This window comes from Chelonia mydas, chromosome 1, assembly GCF_015237465.2.
Source record: "Chelonia mydas isolate rCheMyd1 chromosome 1, rCheMyd1.pri.v2, whole genome shotgun sequence".
In the NCBI taxonomy this organism is placed as follows: domain Eukaryota; kingdom Metazoa; phylum Chordata; order Testudines; family Cheloniidae; genus Chelonia; species Chelonia mydas.
The window spans coordinates 289,753,142-289,767,141 of record NC_057849.1 but is presented as its reverse complement, the minus strand read 5'-3'; the positions used below and the strand labels follow the sequence as shown (position 1 = coordinate 289,767,141).

Genomic DNA, 14,000 nt, shown 5'->3' with positions numbered 1-14,000 from the left:
TCCAAATGCTCCCCTCCCCCCAAGACAGTGGAGTTCGATGCAGAGAAAGTAAGAGTCATTGAGGCCACAGAGCAGCAGCAGAGACTCCACAGCTGCAACTGTACTAAGGAGGCCTCAGTAGGCCCCACCACTGAATAGTGAGCAATAGTGGATTTATTGGCCCCAGTCCTATTCCCCACCCTCCAAACCTGGCTTTACAGAGAGCCCCTAAAGCATTGGTTTCCTTTGGAGCTATGGAACTGAACCTGCTCCACTTTGTTTGGGATCCTGTGAGAGAGAGGTGAGGATTTGCTCCCTAGTATGTGTTCATTAGTAAAGGATGAAAGAAAGAATAGAATGGAGCAATTGTTTAGTCATGATGTAGAAGAATGAATATGGGACTGGAAACAAAGGACTTTTGAATTCTAATCCTGGTTCTGCCACTAACTTGCTGTGTAGCCTTGGATAAGGCATTGATCCTCCCCATGTCTCAGGTTCCTCATCTGAAAAAATGAGTTAATCCTATTTCATTGAGTGCTGTGAGGGTTAATTAGTCAACTTTTGAAAACCACCTTGAAAGTGCCAAGCACTATGTAACGGCCATATATTTTATTTCAAGCTAGAAAGCAGTAGAGATGCCAGTTTTGCTTCTGAGTTTTTATTTAAAGGGAAACAGAACTGTTGACAAGTTCTTTTCTTACAAAAGCAGCTATATGGAGGGCATTGGATGTAATAAATAGGTGAATATAGCAATTTGAGGTAGCTAGTTTTATGATGACACATTAAGAACCTGAACTGGTTATATGAGACACCTGAGAGAATGTGTAGAATGGGCATTGCTTCTTCAGTATAGACTGACAATTCCACACAGCAGGGAACTTAAATTGAGATGTTCTGGGATCTGACAATGTAAATAAATTCTGGACAAGAGTGCTAGAGAAAAAATGACCCACAGTTTTAACTTTCATGCTAGTGTGTTAGAGTCTCTATGGTGTAATGAAAGATAAGATCACATTCAATACATTTTCAAAAGAGATCAAATGGATTAAAAATAAGATTTTGGAATCCTCTGTAATTCTTTGACAATGGAAGGATCAATTTTGTCCAGTGCTAGAAGTATGGCTCCTAACCTTATTAAAGGCTGCTAATTAAAGTGGTCTTCTATTCTGGATTCTTGTTTAAGAGAAGTGTCATGAAATATGAGAGTCACTTCTGGATTATACGTATTCAATAAAATGCAAAGGGAAATAGGATTTTATGGAATACAGTCCAAAGATACTGTTTTTTGTTTTTGTTTTTCATCTAGCCGGCGATAGACCACTTGAGCCATACATCTGTGTCCTGAGCTGTAAAGGGGGCACAGGCTGCACTACTCTCCCTTCACATTCCTAGCGGTAGTGAGGGAACACGGATAGTGGCAAACAGAGCTGGCTAGAAACAGAAAGTTCTGTTGGAAATTGTGACATTTCAAAGTCATCTTTCAAAATCTGAATGAAAAGCTGAAATTTACTGAAAAGTGAAAATTCTGAAAAAAATTCAATTTGGAGAAATCAAAACATTATTGAAACAATGTCAAAACAATATAACATTTTAATGCCCTATTAAATTTAATAATATAATGTAAAAGTCAAAACTAAATTGAACTAATGTAATGTTTTGATATCATAGAAATGATAAAGCCAGAATAATTAGTTTAGACTTTTTCCTGTCAAAAATGTCATGGCAGTCCTGAGGCTCTTCCTCCAGGTGGCAGCAGTATGCTTCACACAGTGCTGGTCAACCCAGCTCAGAAAATACTATTTTCTGACAAAAACAATTTTTCTCAGAATCTTATACCGAAATTGTCTAGTTTTTTCAAGAATATTTCAAAAGTGAAAATTATCCACAAAAGTTACATTTGCAGTAAAAATGGCCATCTTTTATTAAAAAAATTCAACCATAAATCAGTCATCCATCTCTGCTGATGTTTGAGAATGTAAGGGATGATGACTTAGGAGGCTCAGGAGGCCATACCCATTTGCTGGTCCCTTTCTAGGTGAGAAAGATGCCAGCTCTTTCACTGGAGAAGGATTTTCCTCAAGCATTTAAATACTGACACAGAAGGGGAACAAACTTCTTCCCACAATTACAGAGGCTATTTACAGAAACAGACTACATCTTTCTTTGGTTATTATTATTGTTCATATCCTGGTTGGGTCCCAAAAAAGGATCAGGCCCACACTGTGGTGGGCACAGATACATCAGAAAATATAGGCCTGCCCCAAAGAGTTTACAGTTGAAATAGCCAAGACAGACAAAATAATAATACACAGGTTGTCAGGACCAAGAACAAACACATGGGCTATAAACTAGGTTGGATGGAGGTGTTTTTTTTTTTAAAATGGCAACAAAAGATTCTGGTGAATTAGGATAGTCATGATAGAAAATAAACTTTGAGGCAAGGAGCATCTCTTATTTTTGTGTATCTATAGTGCTCAGTACTATGGAGGCACAATCAGGATGCTACTGTACAATTCAAAAACAGAACATTAAGGTTGCAAAGTGAAGCATTGAAAGGTTAGGAAATGCCAGTTATAAGCACTTATAACTGCAACCTTATTTGGCCCTTTGTGTTTATGCATTATGATGTAATTTTTAATTACATGATCACATACTATTTTTTCCACGAGACCTCTGCCTCATTCAGTGCACTGGATGGACATAACTTAATACAAGTGATATCCATCCAGGGTTATATTTCCCACCCTGAACCCTAATTCTTGCTTTTCCTAACTTTTGAGTGCTTCATTTTGCAATCTTAACGTTCTTTTAATGTATTATTTTGCTGCTAATTTCCTACATTTTTTAAAAAAGCAAACAGGAAAATAAGAGTTACAGCATATGAAAAAATATTGACTCCCACATGGTTCATTAGCAGTGTTGGGATCTTCAGCATAGACTTACCTAGCAACTTGAAACAGAGTAACTGATAAGAGGTTATCTTCTAGATTGACCAACAAACACCAGGAGATGAACAATGCTTAATTTATAAAAAATTGCTGGGGCTGAAGCAATAACAATGGCATCCTCCCACAGGGTGACCTTCTACACTCCACATGTGTGAGCTCATGCCTTGCATGTCACTCACAAAAGAGGTGCTACAGCTGAGCCCCTGCAAGCCCTGGCACAAATTAAGCTCTGGGTTTTGCAGATATTTGGTGCCAGCAAAGTGATGCTGAGACTCAAATCCTGGGTTCAGGTTCTTGAGGGGAGTGGTTACAGGTTTTTCCACTTCTATAATCCCCAAACATGAGCTTTTCTACTCATGTTTCATTGTCCCTGTCACTACAATTAGCTGATATGACTGTGTCAAGAAAACTGAATGTAAAGCTCACAGGACAGTTAATGAATCTGTCTTATATCCACATCTGTAGCCATCTAACAATCCTCTTCTGCAAAAGAGGAAAGGAAAAAAAATTAAGTCTCCTAACGTTTTCTACTCCAGTGCAAATCAGGTCTGTCAAAAGACCCTAACCTGAAAATTCTGCTCTGCCTCACAGCTCGGTTGGATTTTATTCAGCAACAATGAGCAGGAGGAAAATAGCTATTGCATACTGTTCATAATATATGTTAACTGTAGTTTGGTTTTCATTCCTCACACCCCAATTAAAGAAAATCCCATTAAGTCTTGTGCAGCTATGGTTGTCACATATTTTATGAGTTACTTGTACCTTCCTGCACTTAGGTCTGTAGAATGGCAGTAACAGCTGGTCTCTGCTACAGAGGGTGCCTGCAATGTTTTAAACCAAGCATATGTGTCTAATGCTATTGTCCCACCTGAGTCCAACTCCCTTACAACTTGAGTTGTCATTGGGTTTATGAGCACAAGAGCTGTTGAAATGGTCTATGAATCCTCTCGGATATACTCCAGCACAGTCAAACTCTCTGGAGCCTAAGGAATCAACCTTCCCACTTAGTATCTCAGAGAAGTCCTGAGTAAAGAGAAAGAAGTCTCCCTCCTTCCCATCTGTCAAGCCCAGTGTGTGCCAAATTAGTTATCTGCTATAGACAAGATTCACCCTATACCAGAAATACAGCTTGTTCCTAGCACTGCCTGTGTAAAAGGGTAGTGGTCATACTGATGCCAGAACACATCTCTTCACTAGTGTGAGCACCAGCTCATCTCCTGTGAACTCAGAAGGGCTCATCTACGACAGATCAGCTAAACTCAGAGCCTGGAGACACAAGTAAATATGGTTTTCAGCTCTCCATCTCTGCACAACTTGGTGCTGTGTGTCCTTCTTCCACAAGAGGTTATATTAAAAAGCTACAGCATCTTTATCATTGATATTGAGATCAACAGATACTAAATTTATTTGGAATAAAGGCTGAAGCCTTAAGTTTTTTGAAGTTCTGTAGTCTTTGGCAGTCATGGTCCTATGGCCCTGATCGTGGGAGAAACAGGTGACCCCTCTTTTTTCTATAAAATTTTAGTTAATTTAAACAAGATTACATTTACATCCCTGGTATACTATATAGAATAAAAATAAAAACCTACCAGCACTGAAAGTCTCCTGTCTGGTTATGCATTCAAACCACAACTGCAATTCTTGGAATGTGTGCTAATGTGGGTTTATCACACATTCAGTTACCTCTGAATAACAAGGACAAACTGCCCTTTGCTCTACATGCCCTATTGTGTGGAGTAGCTGTCTTTTTCATACAAGGATATGGGTGTGGCTATAAAGATCAAAAGTTATCCTCTATATGGGAAGATGGGGCCTGGACAGCATAGGGGCTAAACAGAGTGTGCTGGCTACAGCTTACAGCAGGTTGGTGTTGCTATTTTATGTAATGTATAAAGAAAAGTAATTTTGTTGTGAAATACAACCCCCCGTTTTAATGCAGAGACCACCACGTCTATTTCTCTCCTCCCTAATAAACTAGCAGGAGCACTGGCCCCTAATGTGTAGATGTCCCAGGATCTTTACAACAAGCAGAAGCATCTTCACAGCAGCTCAGAGCCTTTATGCAGTTCCCATTTTAGGAGCCATAATGCCCTGGGGATCCTACTGCTATGAGCTGAATGCTGAAAGCCACCTGCATTACATGTTAGCAACAACAGGTATTTTTGAACCTACTGACTTGCAGACAACGATACAGATTCTTATGTGCTAGTAGATGGAACTCCTGCTAACTGTAGCCTAATGCATAAGGCTCTGGGACTCAAGAGATCTTGCTGGAATTCCCACCTCTATCATGCATCTGCTGGGTGACCTTGGGCAAGTCATTTCCCTGCCTGTGGGTCAGTTTCCCTATCAGTAGACGGGAAGGGGTGATGATGCTGACTTCCTTTGGAAAGTGCTTTGAGATCTAAAGATGAACAATGCTACATAAGAACGAGGTATTATTACATATGGATCTCTCTCTTTTACAGAGAGCTATAGTACTTGCCAGTGACTGATCCCCCCTCAGGCGCAGTGATGCCAGCAGTCATCGAGGGAGAAATACTGCTATTGCAGCCAGCAGTACCTCCCAGATTTGTGGGCTCCGTAAAGACACAGTGCCAGAGTCTCGTATTCCTCCCTGACCCCTCCCTGCAACTCTCTCCACTTCCCTTGCAGTGCAGAGCCCAGGCCAATGGGGTGGCTTTCAGTGGGATCTGGGGGATGGGAGAGGAATGTAGCTGAAGCACTATTCTTCTACATAGTCTTGGGGGCTTTTGAAAAACCTTGCGCAAAGTGGGAAGTGTGAGAGAGATGGCAATTTCCTGAAAAAAGGAGTACTTGTGGCACCTTAGAGACTAACCAATTTATTTGAGCATAAGCTTTTGCTCAAATAAATTGGTTAGTCTCTAAGGTGCCACAAGTACTCCTTTTCTTTTTGCGAATACAGACTAACACGGCTGTTACTCTGAAACCTGTCAATTTCCTGAAGTATCCTAATTGTATTGGAGACCATGCTATATTGAGTATTACTGTGTGCCATGATTGTATGTAAGCTCTTTAGAAGGCAGATGTGATATAAGGTCTAGATGATTGAAGAACTATATTGAACTCTGCCCAAGAGAGGTGACAGCTGAAGAGCTAAGAACCTAGAGCAGGTGGACCAGGGAGGGGGAATACAGGTGAAGTTGCCCTGAATTGTGACAGAAGATAGCAGGTGAGGTCCCTGTGTGCTCTTTTATCTTTCTAGGAACTATCAGTAAAGCACTAGATCTTATTGAGACCATTCACACCCTTCAGTCATAGCATTAACAGATCAGTGACTGATCTTTATTGAGTGTTTTGCAAATGTTTTTAAAGACATTCTCACTGGGTAAATATTTAACTGAGGTACCACAACCAGTCACAGTGGTTTGCTGTTAATTGCAGTTTGATAAAAGATTTGACACTTGGAAGATGGGCAAAATTGGAAGGAGAGAAAGAATGTAAATTTAATTCTGCAGCCTGCATGGATACAACAGATGCAATCTGACTATGTTGTAGCTTCATGGAAATTCATTTGGCAACAGAGTGAAGGTGCTGTACTGGCACTCAGGAAATCTTAGTTGTTTGATCTTTGGAAATGATCTTTAGAAGGCACAGAGAGTGAGGGTAAAATACTATTTCATTGGTAATCTATTTAGATTGTAAAATCTTCAGGGCATGGACTACGTATATGTACAACATGAAGCACAAGGAGTTCCTGATCTCAGGGGCTACTGTAATACAGGGGCAAGACCTTACAGCATCTATAATAAGCATGCAATATGTACTTCTTGGCTATGGCTACACTTGGCAGAATTTTTTTAAAATAATTGACAAAGCATTAATAGTATCAATTTAAATGTTCACAGTTGTGAGAAATTATGGGGGTAAGGGGACAAATCAGACAATTATTCAATTACAACAAATCTTGAGACTCAAAGTTACAACTTTATAACCATTAAAACACAAACTATCAATGTAAAAATGTTAGCCTTAAATCAAACTCTAATAAGTTCACAAGCAGCATTTTTCTTATGTTGTCCATCTGTAAATTTTGATTATCAATGGAAATAGTTTCATTGGTTTCTGTTTATAGGGTAAAAAACATTTACCAATAAAAATCTAATCCTTCCAAGTCTAAGTACAACAATTTAAGAGTTGATATGGAAATCATTTGTGACTTCATATTTCACAGCTCCCAAACACTTGTTTCCCTCTTCTACCCCCATGCAGCAGACAAATCTAAATGTTTCTTGGACCTAATTCTTACCTCACAAATTCAGCTTTATTGCAGTTACTCTTGCTTTACACTGCTATAAGATCATAGGCTCCTTGGGCGAAATCCTGGTCCCACTGAAGTCAGTAGGAGCTTTGCCATTTAATTCAGTGGAGTGGGATTTCACCCCTTGTAATTTAGGGCTGTATAGGCACTTGATATCTTGTTTGTGATACAGATACTGGGCCATTTAGAAGCAACATATCAAATAACTAAACTTGGAAGGTTTAGAATTTTATTGGTGTCAGTAAACTGTTTCACCATATACACCCAAACTAATAAATATTTCCATCAATAACTATAAAACAGACAGGCAAAGTAAGAAAAATGCTGCATGAGAACTTAGAGTTTGATATAAGTTTGATGTTGACAATTTGTGTTTTAACAGTTATAAAAATTTAACCTTTTTAATCTCATCTGTCATTAATGATCTGAACTCCCCCCGTAATTTCCTGTAACTGAACATTTAAATCAATATCAAATGCTTTAAAAACATTATCTGACAAAATTATTTTTGAAAAAAATCTAATTCTGCCATCTCTACAAATAACTCATCTGTTTTGAAAAATATGCTTTTTCTTAATCAGAAAGTGGCTTTCTACTTTACACTAATTAGTTTACATATCCCATAATAAGTGGTACTGATGTACAACAATGCAAATAGTATATAGGATTTAAAAATATTTGACAGAAACCACATTTAAGATGGGGGAGGGGGGGGAGAGGACTTACAGAGCTACATTTTCAAAAGAACACCAACCTGGCCTCTAATTTCTCAAACTGCAAGCCAGTTTCTGTCCCAAAGGGGCAATCAGGTAGTCCGTTATCTAAACACTGTTGATCCTGAAAAGTTAAAGAATTTTTAACGAAAGCTCTAAAGTTTGTATTAAAAGATCAGAAGTGTTTTTGGAACTTGTATATAGTCTGTGTGGTACCATGAGTGGGGGGAATGTTTTTGCATATTACACTTTAATTCAAGCAGTGGTTGCACTGCAACAACAGGGGGCAATATAATTCTAAGTTTTCTTCTCCGAGTTAAGAAGAAAGGAAATAAATGTTGATATTCTATTTTTTTCATACATATGAATAACAGATTCTGAAATGATTAACTCATTTGATTACTATATCCAGCACAGAAAGTAAGTTCTCTCCAATATCTATTCTATTTCCCCCTAAATCTTTCAGTTACTTATTAAGTGCAGTGCATCAAAACAAGCGATCTGTAGAAGAAGAAAAGCTGTGTCCCATGACTGTCAGGAAGTTATACAAATCTAAGAATTTGGTCTTCGGTAACGCAGGCAGCAAAAAAGCCTCTTTTCTTGACACCAAGGCCAAGATTTTCAAATGTTCAGTGACTCAGTGCATTTGTGGTCGGGTACTCAATCGGAAGCATCTGAAAGGGATTGTCTGCAGGGCCGCCCTAGCCATGTGGATGCCCTACTCAGCCCCCCCTGCGCGGGGGAGGGGGGGCTGCTGTGTGGGGCCCCAGAGTCTGGGAGGCAGGAGCTGGGGGGGGGCACTTTTGGGGGCCCCACAGACCCAGAGTGGCCCACGGGATTAGCAGGGGGCCGGGAGCAGCCCGCTCCGCTCCCCTCGTCGCAGCCCCAGCCATGTCGCTCGGGGGAAGAGGCCTGGGGGAAGGGATCTCCCCCACACTCACCAGCAGCGGCGGGAAGCGGAGCAGCCCGGCCCCAGCCAGCTCTACTCTGCCAGCTCCCAGCCACGGCGCTCCGCTTCCCGCTACCGGTGAGTGCGGGGGGACCTTTCCCCAACCCCACCGGGTGACACGGCTGGGGCCGGGGCCGCATCAATCCGTTTCCTGCCACCAGTGAGTGCGGGGGGCGTCCTTTCCCCAAGCTCCCCGCACTCATCGGCAGGGGGAAGCGGAGCGCCGCAGCTGGCGGAGTGGAGCAGGCTGGGGCCGGGTTGCTCCGCTTCCCGACGCTGCCGGATGAGTGCGGGGTCACTGGGGGGGAAAGAGGTGGAATGGGGGTGGGCCGGGGGCAGACCGGGGCGCGGGGGGTGTGGGAGGGTAAGAGGTGGGGCGGAGGGAGTTGTCCAGGCTCCCCCTAGGGACGGCCCTGCCTCTTGCAGTGGGCGCAGACCGCGTGGGGGCGGCCGAGGGATAGGGCTGGTCCTCCGGGCTGGTGCTGCCACGTATGCAGCACGCAGCTGCTAGGGCGCCTGCCAGTCAGGGTGGTGCCCCAAATTTCATGGTGCCCTATGCAGCTGTGTATGCCTAAGGACGGCCCTGATTGTCTGAGAGGGTGGGTGCGATGTAAGGCTGGCCAGGAAAGAAGAATTCTGTTTAAAATAACTTAATCTGCACATGGTTACTCAGAGCAGAACGTTATCATTTTAGGAGAAACCTGGTTACACTCTTTTTCGTGTAGAATTCTAAAGCTAACATGGTGCATAGGAGAAGCATCAGTCTACGAATAAATGTAATATATATATATATATATATATAAATCCCATGCATGGGATTGATACCAAACAGGCAGACTGCTGTGACCAGGTGGAACCCCACAGACCTCAATCAGTTGGGGCATAACATTTTATCTTCTTGATACCTGTATCAGATCTGGCCATTTTCCACTCGGTTTATACAATCACAAGAATAAGATTTAGTATTTAAATAGCAGCCTTTTTGGTGTTTAAACCATTATGATAAACTCCTATCATCTCTGCCATTAAGAACTCAAGAGTCAAAGATGTCACATTTCCACAAAATGATCCCAAGAAGAAGTCAGAAATGCCAGTTTAGTTAAACCATGTAAATAGGTTGCATACAAGGTTGTTGTAGCGGTGTTGGTCCCAGGATATTAGAGAGACAAGGTGGGTGAGGTAACATTTTACCAGACCAACTTCTGTTGGTGAGAGAGACAGCTTTCAAAGCTTGTCTCTCTCACCAACAGATGTTACTTCAATAAAAATATTACCTCATGTAAATAGTCATTTACAGTTGTTCTGCATGTGTGGCAAGTTCTTATCTTGTGAGATAGCTAGATGAACAGCTGAGCAGAATTAATGCAGCCTTCATATAAAAGTTCTGTGTCTCCTAATACCAAAATACGATGAAAATATTTGCAAAGCCATTGTAACTAATTGAGTTACCCATATACATATGATTCTTCTCAAGTTAGGTTTTTGCAAAACAAAGAACTAATAGATATATTTTGATTTATATTTAAAATTTCCTGAGATATTTGGCATTCATTATGAAATACGCTATCAAAATACGGATATGGAGATCAGCTCTTTGAAAGGAAAGATGCACCGAGTGATAGGGCCCTTCAGAACTCCCTTGCCTCCTCACATTTTAACAGTTACTATTAGCTTTCTCTCAAAATCTATTTTAAAAGATATTAATCAGTTACAGCATACAATTCATATGGGTACAAACAGACAAAACAGACAATTCTGATAGTTCCAAATGATAAGCATTGTATTTCAGCTATAAAAAACTGAGCTGCTTTGAAAACATCTTGATCTATTCTATTCTAGTTTAGCATTATAGTCAGGAAAGTATGTTGATAAAATGGCATCTTCTTGCTGTAGAGATATGAGTACTGAGACAAAAATATATTGTCACAGCTCTTATCACTGGAGAGTCATCACAGCTATTGAAGAGTGAGCTGGATTTTTTAGCACCCTTATGATCAGTGAATTGCTATGCAAGACCCTGATCTTGCAATCAAATTTGTGCAAGTGAAGCCTCTTGCGCCTACATAGTCCCATTGAAGTCACTGGGGCTGCACACGGATGGGACTCAACTCATGGAGCTCCCATTGCAGAGTAGGGGGTTTAAGACATATAATTATTTTCACTTCTGCAGGCTGAAGTGAGGCTGCACTGCACATCTGTGTTTGGAGTGTTGCAGAAGCAGCAGGTACAGGTCTCCACTGAGATCTTCAGTAATTTATGATGCTTCTCCCTCCAAACTGTGGAACCTCTCCCCACTCTTACAGGATCCCAGAGAAGCCAGGAGTCCGGGGAGTCTGGAACCATGATTCATGAAGAAGATGTACTATCCAAGGGTGTGCGGAGGCAAGAGGTACCTTAGCAGACATTCCTTCTCTCTAGCACATCTCCAGTGATCTGAACTACTATTTGTCTCATCCCTGGAGTGACAAACCCCACTCCCTGGGGGGAGAGTTATGTAAAGTTAGTGACTTGACTCCTAAAGTTTCCACTCCCCTGTGTGGGTTATTCCTTGGTAGAAAAGAATATAGCTCTGTGTTCAGTTTGTAGATTCTGAAGTATCACTGGTGCTGCTTTACAAGCCAGTGAGCTGCCTATTAAGAGCCAAGGAACATGAAATCACACAAAGCTATATTTTAGAAAAAAGAACAGGAGTACTTGTGGCACCTTAGAGACTAACAAATTTATTTGAGCATAAGCTTTCATGAGCTACTTTTCTCATAGAACTGCACTTTAAGAGATTGTACTTGAATATTTCAGTTAAGGTAATATTTTAAAGAATCTATAAAGTAATTCATTGATCACTAAAGCTGTTAGATAATGAAAAACGTGATTTTGAATATTTTCATGTTCAAACAAAATATTTGAGCCAGATATTATTCAACCTCATTTAGACATGAAAAAATTATCTATGAATAATCTAGTAAATGAAAACTTCCTAAATGTGTTGAATATTTTGTTCACACCAAGTAATTCAGCCAGCTCTGACAAGTATAGCACTTTAAGGGGATCTTGCATACTGCATGAATAGATCATTCAAAACTCTCACTTTGTTCACCTCTCCTGCCATCCTCCTCCTTTGCAATTCCAATAAGGACATTACTGCAACATAAACAACATTTGCACTCTTATTGAAAAGGTGCCAACCTTGCTGATCTGCCTACAGCATGCAACATAAACCAATATTTTAATTACATTATTAAAGGGACATTGGAACCACATTGGAGAAAAGAAGTTACTGCACCTATAACTTCGCCACAAAACTTGAACTTCAAACCAAAACTGCCCTGTTCTTAGAGTTTAAGAAATTTAACTTTATTTTTCAATAAATAAGGTCCACTTTGTATTCTTATAGTATTCTGCTGTGTGAGACACTTAAGTGCCGTTATACCTGTTTTACAGACAGGAAAATAGATAAATAACTTACCAAGGTCACAAAACAACTTTGTACCAGTGCCAGGAATAGAACCCCAATCTCATGATTCTCAGCCTTATGCTCTAACTGCTAGATCATATTTTCTGCCTTTTCAGAAATCAATGTTTGCAGGTCTCTAGGCTTCCTCACTTTAGTGCAGCAGAATGAGAAGTATAGAAGCTCCGTGAGAGGTAATTTTGTCATTCTTCGCAGCCTGAGAAATCCCAGGAAGTACTAGAATTGACCAAGATAATGATTTCCACATCAGATGTTTAGAGAAATTCAAGTGATTGAACCAAATCTTCAAACTAGGGAATGTCCCTGAATTGCAAGAGCTTGGTGGGGTGTTTGGATTTATGGCATTTCAGGGATAGGACTCAGCTGAGAATTTCCAATCCAGACTTGAATGTAACTAAAGTGAAGGCAGTTTATGGATCTGTGGTTCTGATTCAGTTCAATCTCTACAGCAAATGTTGAGGTCTACCTATCACTAGGCTCTGTATTGAACAGTGATTAGAAAGAAAAATCAGTCAGAGACACTGAGTTTTTCCTTAAATATTATCAGACAGTTTAAGAGGTCATTTGTTACAGCATAGGGCTGCTCATGCCTGACACATTACCTCTGTCAGCTGCGCCATGCCCCTTCAATCTAGCTTGTCTCCTGGCCTCATTGCATTGCTAACCTTAACAATAACCAATCTGCACATTTACTAATATTTCCACTTTGTACTGTCACTGCTTCCCAGCTGACATTCTGTTTCTCCTCCTGACACGCTACTTGCTATTGACTATTAGTAAAAAGGACAGAATTGGCAGCCTTGGCATTTCAATTGTGAGACGTGGGATGGTGACAGATCAGGTGCAATTCCACATATTGTGAGAAATTAGCTGTTACTCAGACTTTGAGAGCAGCTTTCTGAATTCTTACTAAGGATATCACTTTAAATGTTTGCTGATTTGGGGCCCACTCCTGGAAAAAATGCAAGTGAGGAACTTTAGTCATGTGAATGTTAGCAAGACTGGGTTTTCTTTGTATGTATGAGACTAGTGAGATTGCATCTCAAGGCAGAACTAGCATAAGCTAGGCTTTGCCTCCCAATGGCAATGTGTGATTTGTGATGTGCTAAAGAGGATAAAGCTGGTACAGAATGATATAATAGCCAGCCATTATATCAAAGAATATTTACTTTTCCATGGTTATATTTGTATCTTTACTGTCAGTGCATAAAATATTGCACTATGTAAAATAGCCTCTGTGGTTGTAGAAAATTATAGAGTAGCAGTTGCCATAATTATTTAGAAGCTGGCTAGCTTCTAATAGGTCCAATTTTCTGCCCTCTCCTTCCTCCCCCGCACCCAAAGAGAGTCATTTACATTTCATCTCACAGCAGAATTTTTTTGTCTGGGAAGTTTGAGGACAAAAAATAATATCAGAAAGGAGTTTTAGTTACAGGTTGCAATCCTGTCCCCATTAAAATCAATGGCAAGACTCCCATCCACTCCATTAGGGCCAGGATTTCACCTACAGTATTTCAAATAGGGTTGCTAGGCATCCAGTTTTTGACCGGAACACCTGGTCAAAAAGGTATCCTGGTGGCTCTGGTCAGCAGAGCTGACCGGGCTGCTAAAAGTATGGTTGGCCACAGTGGCCGGCTCTGCACGGCTCCCGGAAGCAGCT

At 40.8% G+C, this 14,000-nt stretch overlaps 1 long non-coding RNA gene across 2 annotated transcripts in view; it reads right to left on the bottom strand.

Moving 5' to 3' along the window:
* LOC122466197 overlaps positions 1–12,651 on the bottom strand; it is a 32,104-nt gene extending 19,453 nt beyond the window's left edge. For both annotated transcript variants that reach the window (XR_006291542.1, XR_006291541.1), the window contains exon 1: positions 12,335–12,651. This is a non-coding gene — a long non-coding RNA (uncharacterized LOC122466197). The remainder of the gene's footprint in view (positions 1–12,334) is intronic.
* Between the last annotated feature and the right edge of the window lie 1,349 nt (positions 12,652–14,000).